We start from the raw sequence: 17627 nt of genomic DNA on the forward strand, positions 1-17627 counted from the left end.
CTGAAAAATCTGGGGTCAAATTGGACTCTGCCCTTTCTATGAAGGTGCAAGTCCAATCAGTGGCAGGTACCTGTTTTGGGACATTGAAAATGCTGAAAAACTTCCTCCCACTTCTACCAGTCTCTCATCGTAAAACAGTTGTCCAGACCTTAGTGATATAGAGACTGGATTATGTTAATTCTTTGTATCTGGGACTCCCAGAGTACCTACTAGGTCGTCTGCAGATCATTCAGAACATGGCAGCCAGGGCCATCTTCCTAACTAGGCCCAGGACACATACCTCTCATCTCTTGTCCTCACTTCATAGGTTTCCAGTGCAAAGAAGAATCCACTTCAAAGCCTTAGTCCTGGTCTTCAAAGCTTTCTATGGGATTGGGGCCCCATACCTAAGGGAAAGATTTCAGCCTTACATGCCTCAGCGCTCCTTAAGATCTTCTACCCAGTGTTTGATCTTGACTCCAAAGGTCAGGCTCTCACGGGTAGGGGGAAGATCTTTTCAAGTAGTAGCATCCCGACTCTGGAACAGCCTCCCCCCCCCGCTGCGACAGATCCCGGACCTTCTGACTTTTAGGCGGAATCTGAAGACGTGGCTTTTCCAGCTTTAGGCTTTTCTGGCTCTGTGGTTGGGGGTGATTGTCAGTGGTTATGGCGGTCTTTTCTCAGCGCCGGGACACTCTTCGGAGTAGCCGCACGCTCTACAAATTCCAGATAACATAACATAACATAGTCTAGCAGAACTGCCCTCACCCCTGAAGACATGTCAAATTAAGTCCAAATGACTGAGAGGCATAACAACTTATTTGAGGGAATGTTATTTCCCTTTAGTGTCCCCTTAACTAACTCAAGTTGAGGGCCCCCTGGACAAAAATCAAGATTCAATAAGGAATGTAGAAGACTCCCAAGGTAACTGGCTATAGCGATAGAACGCAAGGATTAATCAAGGATCCACTTGGCTAGGAAGCTTTAAAACATAAGTCAGGTTCGAGGAGCAAAAAGAGAATGGGACGACACGCGGTGGCAAGCACTGAAATTGGCTTGTTCTGGAAAGAACTCCATTAAATGTTGGTCCTTGGTTGCGAGGGGAAGAGAAGGGGAAGTGTTCCCCCCACTCCCCCACACACAATCATGTCTCCCCTCCTACTTGGGTAGATCACTTTTCAAGGTTGTACTCTGTGGCTCATTCTTTAATTGGGGAGAGCGATGAACCAACTGGTCCGCTCATATCTTCTCTACCAGTCTCAAAGGCTCCACATTTTGTGCAGGATGATGACCTTCTTGTTCTGGATTCTATAACCAGAGGGAGAGCCCCAGGACCCGAAAGCATACCAGACGATATTTTCATGCAGGACAGGGAAAAAAAGTCCAAGTAGTTCCTTATTTTGGATAATGCCATAGCACTCAGAGCCCCCAATTCCTGAATCTGGGAAGGGAGCTGAGGTAATTCCTATCTATAAAAAAGGTGACAGAGACCTGCCCGCCAACTACAAACCTATTAGCCTGATTGACTGCGCCCAAAAAACATCTTTGCACGTCTGGTCCTGGCCAAGATTCAGGAGTGGATCATTTACAAATATATTTTAACACCATTGCAAGCTGGGTTCCGTTTGAAAATAAGCTCTTAATACCAGGCTTTTCACCTCCTGCTTTTATATTGGAGAACAGTGGTGATCAGAGGAGAAAGTATGTACATAGCTGTTGTAGACCTAAAAATCGACTTTTGACCTTGTCGCCCGCAAGAAACTATGCAGGTTTTATTTGAAATGGGTTTGCCGATGGATTTGCTATCCCTAGTGATTCGCTTGACCAAGGGCAATTTGGCCCAAGTTCGATGGGGTGCCCAGGGTGACCTTACAGAACACTTTTCCAATGACAATGGTGTCCACCAAGGGTGTGTGTTGGCCCCTACACTCATTTCTTTATTTCTCTATTTCCTAATCGCTTTTAACTTCTGTTCCCATGGATGCACACTGGCTGGTATAAAGATACCTATATTGTTGTTTGTGGATGACACCATGTTGATCTCTCAGACACCTAGTGGTTTACAACGAACACTACTCCGCTTTGACGACTTTTGTAATTCTCGCAGGTTAGAGATCAACACTGCAAAGACCAAGTTTATGTAGTTCAACCAACATAGATCATTTAAGGGTAGAATAATGCCGGTTGGCATCCCACTTAAGAGGACTGGGGTCTTCAGCTATTTGACAGTTACTCTATCTACACCAATTTTGTGGAAAGCCCATGTGGATTCAATGTCCTTAAGCATAGGTAGATAACTGGAGCCATACTCCAAGAACAAAACACCTCATTTAGCAAACCAATTGATCCACCCTTACAGATATATGATGCAAAAGCTTTGGGCTCAGCCTTATATAGCTCCAAATCTGAGAACATGCTCCTAAGAAGCTTAGCCCGTCTTCCACCCAGGACCCCGATTAAACCATTGATGTATGATATGGGTAGGAAGGTAATAGCCAACAAAGTCAGAATGCGCCTGTTATTATTTTGGAGAGGGCTATGGGCAACACCAAAATAAGCTTGCTATGCTGCTGCTTTAAAGGATGTGGTGGGGGTAGCTTGTTATAATAAAACTAAGTGGCTCCAGCAAATCAAAAAGTTGTTACTAGCCGTTGGACTAAGAGAACTATGGGAAGATCCCTACTGTTAACCAATACCATCAGCAGAATTGCTGTAAACAAAATATTGGTCTTGGATTACTCAAAATGAGCTTCAGGAGGCAGTAAACTCTTTCTTGACTGGGAGGTTTTCTGATTTTAAAAATTGCAGATTTCTGGAACCATATTGTGACTTTATTATCTTGCCTTTGGATAGGAAACTTTATTTTTAATTTAGGGTAGAAACACTTCCACTACAATCCTTCACTAGCAAATGGACTTTGAATGAAAATGCTTTGTGCCCCACCTGCAAGTTTTCAGGAGAAACTATTACACATCATGTTTGCTTGCCTGGGCTATGACAGTAAGCGGCACAGAGTCATATACTTACTCAGAGACCCTACTCAGTCATTCACCCACTCACAGACTAACTAAGACCCACTCAGGCACTCACAGACCTACTGAGACACTCATGCACTCACTGTCAAAGGTTAGTGGTTACAGTTAGGAAATAAACATTTTTTTTTTTTTTTTTAAATCCACTAAAAAAACCAAAAGGTTACGGGGACGTTACATTTTGGAAATAGAATTTTAAAAAACTTAGAAATTCACTGAAAAAAACAAAGGTTACAGGGACATTATAGTTAGGGTCTCACATTTCACTTGTACAAAACCAGTAAAATTCAACAGTTATAAGATACTTGAGTTTACTATAACTTATGCACGCAAAATACACTGCTCTGACCTCACATATTACATCACTTATGACAAGGTCACGGACATCACTGATGACATCATTGATGACACCTCAATTGGCATCACAGATTACATCATCCACAGAAGCACTAACACACCCACTCACACCCCTATACAACCTCAAACACCCACCCACACAACCACTCGCATACCCATTCTCAGACCCATACTCATACAACCACTCACTCATCCATAGAGCCACTCATACACCCACCCACTAACTCATACAGCCACTCACACAACCACTTACTCACCCATACAGCTACTCATACAACTAATACAACAAACAATGATCCTGACTCAATACTTAGCAAACCAGCAGTATGTCATCCAGTTAGTTCTTTGTTAAATTTAGAGCTGAATTACATTTAGCATAGCTCAAGAAACTCAATTTGACACTTCACCATGAAGCGATGCAACATCCAATATTTGATTAAGCGATATTTATTTATTTACAACAATTTTTTTGATTATATAAAGTTCGGCGCATGGTTGCTCCAGAGGGAACGTGCATAAGGTAAGGGTGCTGAGAGGTGAATGTGTGAGGAGAGAGTTTTCAAAGAACAATAGAAGAATTAAGATAAGTAACAAAATACACGGTTTACAATTCACCGTACAAGGTGTCCTGGTCACGTATCAATGAATACAGTTACAATTTTTCTGTACAGAATCCAATTCATATTTTAGCACGTTGGGGAAGGGACGTGTACCAGGCTCATTTATAAGGGGGTGTCGACGTTTCGACCCGTCTTAGGGTACAAAGGTAATTTGATGCCTTAACCATGCGGGTCTTCTTCAGGACAACAGGGGAAGAGGGGCAACCTGACGAAGTCCTCAGCTTGACTTAATGGTCTAGCTGCGCATCCGGTGATTGCACATCCTTATAGGTGGGAAAGGGGGCGGGTGGGCGTGGCCTAAGGTAGGCGTGGCCTCGATTCCTCACCGTCAATGGCGGCAAAAAGTTAGTGTAGAAATAAAAGGAAGTCCCGTAGACAGGGTCTCGTAGTTGTAGTTTATTCCATAGTTTTGTCCTTACAAGTTCTTTAGTAAGACTTTAAGTAAGCCCCACCAGGAGCAGCCTCCTGGCTACTCAGCCCATCTCTCCAACTGTCTTCTTTCAGGAACCAACATCCCCAACATTCTACATGACATCACCAGCATGGGAGAACAGCAGGGCAAGGGAAATGGACTACATTAAAAGCAGATTACTACAGTTAGTTTTTGCTTCGTTCGGTGCAGCGAAGCGGGTCGCTGTTTAGGCGTTTCTCGAGCCCGCTGCGGAGGTGCCTGACGGGTGAGTGCGCTTTAAAATACAATTTTATAAATGGTGACACAAGAAAAAACAATTTTTTAAAATCGGTGGTCTCCCGGCTTCCGCCTCAGGAGATTGCAAGGGTTCTGATTGATTTACGCTGTCGGCAGCGTTTTATACTGTGACGGGTGGGCGTGGCCTAAGGTAGGCGTGGCCTCGATTCCTCGCCGTCAATGGCGGCAAAAAGTTAGTTTTTGCTTCGTTCGGTGCAGCGAAGGGGTCGCTGTTTAGGCGTTTCTCGAGCCCGCTGCGGAGGTGCCTGACGGGTGAGTGCGCTTTAAAATACAATTTTATAAATGGTGACACAAGAAAAAACAATTTTTTTTAAATCGGTGGTCTCCCGGCTTCCGCCTCAGGAGATTGCAAGGGTTCTCAATTCAATGCGTAAACTCTCCACCTCCCCCAGCACTAACGCTTGTTAAATATGCATGGCCAGCCTTATTGCCACATATTTTCTTAACAGAAGCCCCTGTTTGTACCAAAAACGCACTAAGGTTTAAACAAGTGTGAGGCTCATGTAATAAATAAACGGCATAGATTAAAACGCTGAAGCTAAAATGTAATGTTCACCATAGTATCTGCCTAACTAGCATTTTGCGAATCCTCTTACAGCACTCAAGTAGGTTATAGTCATGGCCTGGCTTCCAAAAAAACGTACATTTTATGTTTCTGCAATGTAACTAGTGGCTATGTAAACCGATGCAATATTTTACGGCTAATTTAGCGCTATATAAAATGGCCCAAAAACCAAAAATTTTAAGAACCGCAGTGAATAAGAACAGATGTGGAGCGCACACAGACAATCCTGATAGTCTATCGGGATTTAAACCTTTGAAGACCGCTCCCTGCTTGAGCCAAAGAGCGTGTTGTCGAACCAGTGGGCCGGAGTCGTGGAGAAAAGGAAACCGAACTGAAAACATCGAAGACAAGAGAAGCCCGGCGGAGCGTTGCGCGCGCGCTTGGCGGGGCGGGGGAGCGGACCCTTTGAAGTGCTCCCAAAAAGCGGAGCGTGGCGAGCGCGCTTGGCGGGGGCGGGGGAGCGGACTCTTTGATGTGCTCACAAAAAGCGGATTGCATGGCGGCACGATGCGCGTGATTGTGCGCGTGCTAGCCATGCAATCCGCTTTTTGGGAGCACTTTTAAAACCCGCTTACAATAGTCTCGCTTTGCGATCGCTTTACGCGATAGCAAGGCGAGACCTAAAAAGCATTTGCAATGCAATCGATCTCGCATTTGTGAAAGTTAGAGCTATTGGCGTTGGGAACGACAATGTTTTTTACTTTTGTTTGTTTTGGCTTCATGGCGCTGGAGAACCAGACAATGGGAAATAGGTTACAAGGGAGGGGAGTTGGAAAATATATGACACAAATGGAAAAAGAAATTTTAAAAAATAAGGAAGGAGTTGCTGTAATGGGTTGGGCATCATGCATGACAGGAGAGAGCGTAATACTGGAGCAGGGTATGTGTGTGAGAGAAAGGAAGAAAGGAATGGTTAGAGAAGAATGGGACAGGGGAGAAGGAATATAAAAGGGAGTGGGAAACATGGATTTTTCTGGTCAGTTATGTCCCCTATCTTGGACCCCAACGGTTCTATGTGCATATCACAAGTACATGTATGTTCCCTCCAGTTCCAGTTATGAAGACGCAAATACATGTGCGTCCAACGTCAACATGTCCTCTGTCAGATCCGCCATGAATAGGCCGGATATTCCATTCCTAAATATGAAAGGCCACCAGCTTTATATGGTTCACTTATGCCATTTTACAGTCCAGGCAAGTAGGCCCTGATTCTGTCATCAAAACTCTTCTTGCTTTCTGCCTCTGAAAGCTCCAGTCTGAGCCTGCATCTGTGACCATGAACTTTGTCTCATTCTCTGCGCGGCTCACGAAGCCTGACATCAGCCTATTCTCTGCCAAGAACTGTATTTCACCTTCGAATTATCTGCTTCCCCCTCAGCCGATGCATTCCTGCCTAGTAGTTTAAGTAAACATTCTTTCCAGTTACCGAGCAAAAGGCCCGACTTCTCTGTCTTTATGCAAGTAATTCATAGTCCTGTCACCATGGAATATTCCTACCCCCTCGCATTCAGTGTAGACACTTAGACGCTTGTACACGCACGCACAGTCAGTATAGAATAGATTCTGTCCGAGAGTCCTTCTTTCTTGGATAACATAGTTCTTTAAACATAGGATGTTAGATATGATTTGGGATTAGGTTGACTTGACCCCCCAGACTTTTTGTCTCCACATGTAGAGCTAAATGTCAAGTCCCCTTCACCCCCTAGTTACACGTCAATTACACGTCATACTGCTGCGCGCGCATCTAGGCCAAGTATTATCTTATAGATCCACCTATATATGACATCATAACCAATTATGTTCCTTTTTACTCTTTATTACACCCATTTCTGGTTACGCAGAACAAATCGTCATTTTCCTTATCAATTGTTACGCCTACTGCATTCGCTTCATTGTAATGTATGTACTATAAAAGTCATTTCTTGTCAATAAAGTATGTACTTCACTTCCTGAACCCCCGTGGTGATGGAACTTGGAGCAACCGATTATAATTGATTACTGGAATAAAGCCCATTCCGAAACTCTAATATCACGGATTCTGCCTCTCATTTTACTGAGCTATTTTATAATGTTTCTGTATCAAATTCAGTCCCGGTAAAGGAATTTTATTTACCACATGATGGCGCCCGAACAGGGACACTTTCTCATCTCACGCGCCGGCGGTGAGTTGCAGGCCCGGTCTCCTGCCACAGCTGGACGGACAATAACGCGTACCAGCAGGATTTCCTGTATCTCCCTCCGGTCAAGCGGGGGCGACTGAGACTGCGATCAACACCCAGACGAGGCGGTGAGAAGTGCGAAGTATCCCGACCAGAGCCTAGCTGAGAGAGCAAGATCCGAGGTATATAGAGACCCACCAGTTCGAAGTCAAGCCCAGTGTCAGACGAGTCGAGTCCAGTCCGGTTCAAGTTCAAGTTACCGAGGCCTTCCGTTTCCGAAGCTACCCGGTGAGTACCATTACTGGGGAGGCATTTCTGACGTGCACATAGGTTGTGCCGGTCAAGACGGGTTTGGGTACACAAATCCGGTCTGCACTGTTTTAGCAGTGTATCTGTACTGTTTAGCAGTATATCAAGTATTCCGAAGTATCTAGTTAGTGTCAAGAGTTATGCTTGGTGATTAGTTATGCAGACGATCATCATTGTTGTTTATTTTAAAGGTAAAAAAATGTTTAATGTTTAATGTTTAATGTGTTAAACGTCCTGCATATTGTGGTATGAATGGTTGTTCATTATTGTGCTTTTGTATTAAGTGTGTTCAAGATTAAGTGTCAGATCAGTTGTCAATATGCCGCTCTTTTCGAAATTAAGACAGATCACTACTAGAAAAGGGGTACTCGAAGAAGCCGTCCCTATTCCTCCTAGGGATACTCCAGGGCACTTCATGTATCACAAACATGGCTTAGACGCTATATTATTTCTTGATTTATGGGTAGACTATACCAAGGGATTACCAGAAAGTCAGAGGTGGCCCGCAGCGGGGACCTGGGATGCAGAGTGCATCATGAAAGTCGAGGAAGAGTTATGGAAAAGGAAAGTCAGACAGTCACAGAAGGACGCCGTTGAGTTATGGCGTAAAGAATCTCATAGACGTACAGAAAAAGCACGTAGACAGGAAGAAAGGAATAAAGAAAGTTCAAAAGTTCAAGGAAATCTATTAATTGAGGAAGGTATCCGAGTGAAATCAGAACAAGTAGACAGACAAAGAAATGCCCTTATGAATGGTATGTATCCCCTTCTGGCCGAAGGATTACCTAAGGCTACTCCAGAGATACCGAAAGACTTGCCACCCCCATTATTCCCAATCAAGGTACATCCTAAGGGGCATCCTAGAACCGCAGAAGATGTTTTTCTTTCCTCATATTTAGATGACGCAGCTCCCGAGTATGCTAATTCCGCTCCACATAGACCGCATATCAGGGAGGTCCTACGCCAAGATCCAGCACCCGTATCCCTACAGCAACAAATCGAGTCACAAGTTCCGGCAAGCACATCTGTTTCTGTATCTGTTCCTACAGCTACTTCTATAGCTGTGTCCACACCTATAGTTGCTGTGTCACGTTCAACGAATCCTTTCACACCCGACGCCCCAGATGGGGCCACGGGAGGTGCTACCAATATCTTTTCTACGCCACCTAGAATAAATAAACTTACTTTTCAAGAGTCAGCGCATTCACGTACACCCAAATTCGTAAGTGCTCGTGCACTTAAAGAACTTCTCGTAGATTGTAGATATGACCCGGTGCCCGGTATAGAGGACGAAATGACCCTGGCCTCATTGCGTATCAGACGAGCCGCAGTGTATTTAGCGAAGTTACCAGGAATGACTGCGCATCTAGACGAAATATATCATTTTGTCCAAACAGGACGAGATCCAGAATGTATTAACAGAGCTATGGAGTACCAGAAAGTAGAGATACAGGGGGAACTGTTACGTTTCCTCATAAACTGTGTGATCAGAAATGTAGACCGACCGGGGGTAGACCCGGAAGCAATGCAAATTCTTACCAGATGGAGTCAGAATATATCAGAAGGGAGACATGACAAGCAAAATTGTATAATAGCCATGTGCCGAAAGATCCGTAAAGAAATAGAACGCCTACACAAAGAGAGATTAGAGGCAGACGAGTTCGAACAAAGCGAGGAAGAAGGGTCAGGACTGCCCGCAGGACAGTCGGACACCATAGCCTATGTAGGTAGAGGAAGATCTTGTAATAGGAATCAGACTAGATGTCATACTGACTCGATACGTCCGATATGTCCAGATAATAACAGGAATTTTCAAATACCTATAATTAATATAAGGTCTAACGAGCATTCGTTCCAAACCGCCGACAAACTACTCCGAGAACGAAGGGGTTATCATTTTCTCGATTCTATGGACGAACAAGATTTAGCCAGGGCAGCTGTCCATTGGGTGGACAGTCCCGGAAAATATAGTGATGATACAGTAGTACGCACATTTTTGAATCTCACCCCAGATGAACAGAGGTTAGCTGGGATTTATATGATTCAACAACTCATTATACTATATCGGAGTCAGCATTCGGACCCTGGTCCCTTACCTGACATACTGACTGAATTGCTTATGAATAAATGGAGAGGTCCAGGTACTAAATTAATTAAAGAAATTCTAGAATCAAGAAAGCAGTATATTCTTTTTGTATGCTCAGAGCAGGTCTCAGTGCCCGTCAAGGAAAGAACCACGTATCACATGGATAGACAGAATCCGTTACGAGAAGTGCACCCAATAAAAGGCGAGGACAACGAGTTTAAGCGCGTATTTGTATATACGCCCATATCAAAAATAGAATTGTTACAAATGAAGAAAGTGGTACCCAGTCATGACAAAGATCCAGCGGGTTTTCACCGAGAAATTAAAGACATGTTACTCATGGGAGAGTATACCTATCCCGACATTATGACAATATTAAAGGTATTGATGCCTGCTGGCATTTATGAAAAACTCAAGGAAAAAGAGTGGGAGGTAGGTGACCAAAAGATAGAGTGGTCAGTGTTAGAAGCGGAAGAAAAGGCCCGAACTGCAGGAGCAGGACTTGGGGATAAAACTAAAGCATTACCAGGTTTACTAGTACAGGTACTGCCACGTTTATTAACTACGAAAAAGGAAGATTGGGGAACGATTTCAGCCTGTAAGCAGAAGCAAGATGAAGACACTAGTGATTACTATGCCCGATTTGAAAAATGTTTTGGTATAAACAGTGGCATAAAAGCCAGTAGCGAATCATACCCGCATCTGTTTGTAACAAAATTAGTAGAAAATGCCCTGCCCCCAGTAAAAAATAGAGTATTAAAATTCGAGAGTACCTGGCAAGGTAACACTCCATCACAAATGTTACAAATGCTACAGTACCATCACAATAGAATTAGAGAGGAACAAGAACATGAACACAGACGCATGAAAGACACGAAAATGAAAATGCTAGTTTCCCAGACAGTTCCAGCGGAAGGACATAAAAAGGGTATGACACATTCCGATTCAGCAGGACCTGTAAAAAAGACATGCAATTATTGTAAAAAGCCAGGTCATTACGTACACGATTGTCCAGTTTTAAAACATAATATCGCCATAGGTAAAACACAAGAAAGATCACGGCCGCTCAGACAAGATCAGAATGAACAAGGAGCTATGCAGCATGCCCAGGCCATGCCAGCCGCACAACAGCCAATACAGTTTGTGCCAGCTGCACCACCGTTGCCTGCTGCTGCCACACAGACAACAACACGACAAATGTATCAGACCGCACAGTATGAATATCCTGAGTATCAGCGTTACGCATGAACAAGCCTAGAGAGGGAAGTTGATTTACCCCTTATCGAGATTCCTGTAGATCAAGAAGGACCTTATGTACATAGTGAATTATTAGGCCAAGATAGGAAGTTTTTACTCGATACAGGGGCAAGTCGAACAACTATAAAACGTAGTGAAGTTCCAGGGGCACCCCTCTCAGGCTCTCAGAATATTTCCCTTGGTTTTTCAGGAAAACCTATTGTTAATGAAGTGTCACAACCACTGCCACTTACGATAGGACCTCTGACCCGAACTACAGATTTATTGCTTACTAAATCATGTCCAGAAAATCTGTTAGGAATTAAAACCCTGAAAGCTCTAGGAGCCATAATATGTTGTTCTCCGGAAGGTGTAAGGTTGTTTTTGCGTGATTTTAAAGGTCACTATGTGTCTAGAGACATGGATCCCCGACTGCAGACTTTACCTACACGTCTATGGGCACAAGGCCCTACTGATGTTGGTTGCATGAATATTACACCATATAGAGTCACATTAAAGGCAGGAGTGGTGCTACCACGAATGCGACAATACAAGTTACCACCAGATGCTGTAGTGGCTTTACTACAAATCATTGACGAGCTCATTGCCCAAGGAGTAGTTGTGGAAACAGACTCCAATGTATGTAATTCACCGATAATTCCGATTCTTAAACGAACAGATCCAAAGGCCCCGCCAGTATATCGATTGGTTATTGATCTGCGCGAATTAAACAAGTGCATTGTGCCACAATTTCCTGTGGTCCCAGATATCTCGTCATTACTGACAGCCATTGATTCCGAAGCAACATTCTTTACTGTAATTGATCTCAAGAATGCCTTTTTCAGCGTCCCAATAGATCCGGAAAGCCAATATTTGTTCGGATTTAGTTTAAATGGACGTAGCTTTAAATTCTCACGTGCACCTCAAGGATTTACAGAAAGCCCCAGCATCTATAGCCAAGCACTGAAACGAGAACTCGATAATATCCACATGCCAGTTAACACTGTTCTGCTTCAATACGTCGATGATCTGCTGATCACCGCAAGAAGCGAACCGGAATGTGAAAAAGCATCACTGACAGTTTTACAATTTCTAGCCGAAAAGGGGCACAAGGTGTCCCCTTCTAAGCTGCAATTCTGTGTCCAGCGAGTTGTTTATCTTGGACACTCGCTGTCCAAGGAGGGAAGGCAGCTTACACCCGACCGCATTCAGTTAATAGCTAACATGCCTATACCTAAGACACAAAAGGAGGTACGAGCTTTCATAGGCCTCACTTCATATTGTAGGCAGTGGATCCCTCAGTATGCATTTCTAGCAAAACCACTCATTCAGTTAACCACACAGGAGGCAGCCACATCGACTGTTCTCCCTTGGACTCAGGAACATACACAAGCTTTTGAAAGCCTAAAGAAAGCTTTATGCCAAGCACCTGTTTTAGCAACACCATGTTACAGAAAACAGTTTACACTCTTTGTTACAGAACGCGAAGGTACTGCCTTGTCAGTACTCACACAGGAACAAGCAGGAGCACACAAACCATGTGCTTATTTTTCTAGTACATTAGATCCCGTAGCTCAGGCTTTGCCTGCATGCCTGAAATCAGTGGCAGCGACAGCTTTAGCAATCAGACAAAGCGATGCCATAGTGTTAGGACACCCATTGACAGTTCAAGTACCACACGCAGTAGAGGTTCTTGTAAATAGAACACAAACACAACACTTGACTATAGCGCGACTTACAGGGTACGAACTTACATTGTTTCAGCCACATATAGAAATCAGACGCTGTAACACATTGAATCCTGCCACACTTTTGCCAGTAACCGGAACAGACCCACTAGCTCATGACTGTATTGAAGTTATTACTATAACGACAAAACCCAGACAAGACCTGACAGATGTTCCATTGTCCGATCCAGACCTGACGCTGTATGTAGATGGTTCGTGTATGAGAACAAGTGCAGGAGAATTAGTGGCTGCTTACGCAGTCACCACAGATACTGAAGTCATTGAAACTAATCGTATAAATACTTTGTCAGCTCAAGCCGCAGAGCTCATCGCTCTGACACAAGCCTGTATTCAAGCCACAGATAAAAAAGTCAACATATACACTGATTCACGTTATGCATTCGGAGTTGTACACGACTTCGGCGTACTGTGGCGAGAGAGAGGTTATTTAACTTCCCACGGTGCCCACATTCAGAACGGACCCCTCATTCATGCCTTATTAGATGCGATACATCTACCCACTGCAATATCTATTATGAAATGTAAGGCTCATACAAAGATTACTGATATCATTTCCCAAGGCAATGATCTAGCCGACAGAACAGCTAAACAGACTGCTCAAACTCAAACCCCCGACATGACAAAGACAATAGTCCCGATACCGACACATTGTATGACAGTTAAAGATCCTACTCTTGACGTAATTGACATACAGACACATGCTACACCAGACGAAATAAAGACATGGACTGAATTAGGAGGGATCCAAACGGACCAAGGATGGATGATGAAGGAAAAGTCTGTGTGGTTCCTTCCTGATTCAATGGTCCAAGTTATAATTAACACTATACATAGTCCAGCACATCTAGGAGAAAAAGCTATGCTAGACAGCATTCAACACATTTGGTTCAATAAACATTTACGAGCAGCAGCCAAACAAAAGGTCCGTACCTGTATGATCTGTTGCCAGTTTAACCCAGGAAAAAGCGTTCCCGTAGAACAGGGTGGATTTCATCCTCCTAATAATCCTTTTGAAGTACTCCAGATGGACTATATCCAGATGGAACGATGTCGAGGATTCAAATATGTTCTCGTAGTTGTCTGCGCTCTGTCCCGTTGGACAGAGGCGTACCCGGTTTCAGATTACACTGCCCCGACTACTGCCAAACAGTTGGTTCGAGAATTCTTCCCACGATACGGTTTACCACGTGTTGTTCACTCAGATAACGGCCAGCCGTTCTCATCCGAATTAATGAAACACGTTTCACTTCTGTTAGGTTATCAGTGGAAATTCCACTGTGTCCGACACCCCGAGGCAGCAGGTCTCGTAGAAAGACATAACCAGATACTGAAAATCAGATTGTCCAAAATATGCAGAGAGAAAGGTGTCGACTGGATAGTAGCGTTACCAGTTGCACTCTTTTACATGAGAATGGTAGCACACTCTCGAACAGGGCTATCCCCGTATGAGGTGATCTTCGGTAGACCACCAAATATGTGGGGGACGCCCGTACCACGCAAAATAACTGATATTGACTGCAATATGCTGACAGATTACTTGGCTTCCTTGATGTCTGCACTACAATCTTGTCGTTCACAGGTAGCTGCAGCCTTTCCCGACAACACCGAGGTGAAACCCCATGACGTGGTTCCGGGGGACCTGATCTTTGTGAGGAATTTCGACCGAAAGACTCAGCTGGAGCCCAGGTGGAAAGCACCCAAGTTGGTCCTGCTGACCACAAGGACAGCCGTGAAGATCGAGGGCCGCAAGGGCTGGATTCATTCAAGTCATATCAAGAAATTTCATGGACTATCCTCGGATATAGACATTGTGCCCTGCACTCCCTCACAGACTGATTCAAAACTTCCTTTGGTTGAAAGGACTGAAACCGAACTTTACAAACTAAAGCTTAGGCCCAACAAGTCGAGCAATTTGATTGTTTAAGTCCTCTCCAAGGTGAAGCGGTTGAATTGTCTCTGACATGTATCCCTTGGACCTGAGTAGAGAAAATACCCGGAAAATGTTGAAACGACAGGCGTATTGTAAATCACTGCGTAGCCACTGCATAGTGACATTATTAATTCTGTTTTTATTAAGTCTTTTAATAATTGTTACAAGTATGTTGTTGCACATATATTACCCTATTTCTAGACATGTTTATAATATTGCTGCTGAACATTCTTTTAGTGACTTACCTCCACATGAATTGTCTTATAGACTTGCGCTGCGCAATAACACTTTCATTAGTATGTTACATCATTCCCATCAGACTAGTAATGCTACTAATTGTTGGGTGTGTGGTCGGCTCCCTCCCTATCAGAATTATGAAGGAGTCCTGCCATTCTTTCCACATCCATTTACACACAATGGCTCCTGTGGAGCATGGTTTAGTTTAATCAATTCCATAGACTCAGACACAGCAGTTTACCAAGATCATTGGGTATGGGGAAACCTGAACCTAGTTTTACTCAAGGTCTGTTACCGCGACAAGGAGGGTCGCCCCAAAAGAACAGGAACTGATCTAGAAAATGAAGTATATGGATTAGGTAATTTTACACCTAATCTCATGTTTCTAAATGTCGTATCCGAAATTGAACTAGTCTTGCCCACCATGTCAGTATTCCCAGCGAAGGGTGAATTATGTGTAAGAAAAGTTGGTTCCATACATATGGGCCATAGTAAATGCACCACTACAGTAGAATTCAGTGATCAAGGCAAATCTTTATTTAGAGCTTCTCGCCATTCCTACTTTGTATGTGGTCAGACTGCATATATGCGTTTACCTCTAGATTGGGATGGTACCTGCTACATTGCATTCCTTTTGCCACCTGTTTTCCTAGCTCCTCCTGATTATTACAGAAATATTCATTTAGTACACAACAGGGAGCGGAGAGATCTCCCCATTGTCGATTACACTGAGACGGCATGGGACAAGTATGTAGATTTTAATAAAGGCATCTTTCCCTACATAGGTACCGTTACTAATAGTAAGCTGATACGTAGATTAACTAGAACCCTTGAAGCAGTAGTGAATGAGACTATTTCCGCCTTAGGCAATTTAACAGAAGAGCAGTCTGCTATGCGGATTGTTGTGCTTCAAAATCGTCTTGTCCTGGACGTCATCCTGGCTGATAGGGGCGGAGCTTGTAGGGTCATCGGATCAAGCTGCTGCGTATTCATACCAGAAAATTCGCCATCTGTATATAAAGCCATCACTCGCCTTCATAAGATTGTAAGCCAGATACACCAGAACCCAGGCACTTGGACTTGGTCCAGTTGGTTTTGGAGTGTGATATCGGCCTGGGGATGGAGAGTTTTATCCTTCCTAGGTATTGGCCTTCTCATACTATTCAGTTGCTGTCTATGTCTACAATGTGGACCAGCGATCTGTGGTCTGTGTGCCACATCGTGTATTCCACCACCAAGATTTCATTCGTCACGGAAGAAGAAAGAAGAACAAATGATGCTATATGAACAGATCAATGGATTAATGAAGATTGATATCTCTTGAAGGGCAAGTAGGGGACAAGGAGGGAATGTGGAAATATGGATTTTTCTGGTCAGTTATGTCCCCTATCTTGGACCCCAACGGTTCTATGTGCATATCACAAGTACATGTATGTTCCCTCCAGTTCCAGTTATGAAGACGCAAATACATGTGCGTCCAACGTCAACATGTCCTCTGTCAGATCCGCCATGAATAGGCCGGATATTCCATTCCTAAATATGAAAGGCCACCAGCTTTATATGGTTCACTTATGCCATTTTACAGTCCAGGCAAGTAGGCCCTGATTCTGTCATCAAAACTCTTCTTGCTTTCTGCCTCTGAAAGCTCCAGTCTGAGCCTGCATCTGTGACCATGAACTTTGTCTCATTCTCTGCGCGGCTCACGAAGCCTGACATCAGCCTATTCTCTGCCAAGAACTGTATTTCACCTTCGAATTATCTGCTTCCCCCTCAGCCGATGCATTCCTGCCTAGTAGTTTAAGTAAACATTCTTTCCAGTTACCGAGCAAAAGGCCCGACTTCTCTGTCTTTATGCAAGTAATTCATAGCCCTGTCACCATGGAATATTCCTACCCCCTCGCATTCAGTGTAGACACTTAGACGCTTGTACACGCACGCACAGTCAGTATAGAATAGATTCTGTCCGAGAGTCCTTCTTTCTTGGATAACATAGTTCTTTAAACATAGGATGTTAGATATGATTTGGGATTAGGTTGACTTGACCCCCCAGACTTTTTGTCTCCACATGTAGAGCTAAATGTCAAGTCCCCTTCACCCCCTAGTTACACGTCAATTACACGTCATACTGCTGCGCGCGCATCTAGGCCAAGTATTATCTTATAGATCCACCTATATATGACATCATAACCAATTATGTTCCTTTTTACTCTTTATTACACCCATTTCTGGTTACGCAGAACAAATCGTCATTTTCCTTATCAATTGTTACGCCTACTGCATTCGCTTCATTGTAATGTATGTACTATAAAAGTCATTTCTTGTCAATAAAGTATGTACTTCACTTCCTGAACCCCCGTGGTGATGGAACTTGGAGCAACCGATTATAATCGATTACTGGAATAAAGCCCATTCCGAAACTCTAATATCACGGATTCTGCCTCTCATTTTACTGAGCTATTTTATAATGTTTCTGTATCAAATTCAGTCCCGGTAAAGGAATTTTATTTACCACAGTTTGTGAGGAAGAGATTAGAGCAGAACTGACAAAAGAGATAGCTGGGGGGGCGTCATTGGGAAGAACCCTGGTGGGAAACTTTTTTCTGTTAAAACATTATAAGGCCTACAACTCTTACATCTAACTTGTATCGATTTTAGTGCCT

At 43.7% G+C, this 17627-nt stretch overlaps 1 protein-coding gene across 1 annotated transcript in view; it reads right to left on the bottom strand.

The window, feature by feature from the left end:
* OTUD4 (OTU deubiquitinase 4) overlaps positions 1 to 17627 on the bottom strand; it is a 389728-nt gene that overhangs the window by 337855 nt on the left and 34246 nt on the right. The window lies entirely within an intron of this gene.

This window comes from Triturus cristatus, chromosome 2_2 (genome assembly GCF_964204655.1).
Source record: "Triturus cristatus chromosome 2_2, aTriCri1.1, whole genome shotgun sequence".
NCBI classification, from domain to species: Eukaryota; Metazoa; Chordata; class Amphibia; order Caudata; family Salamandridae; genus Triturus; species Triturus cristatus.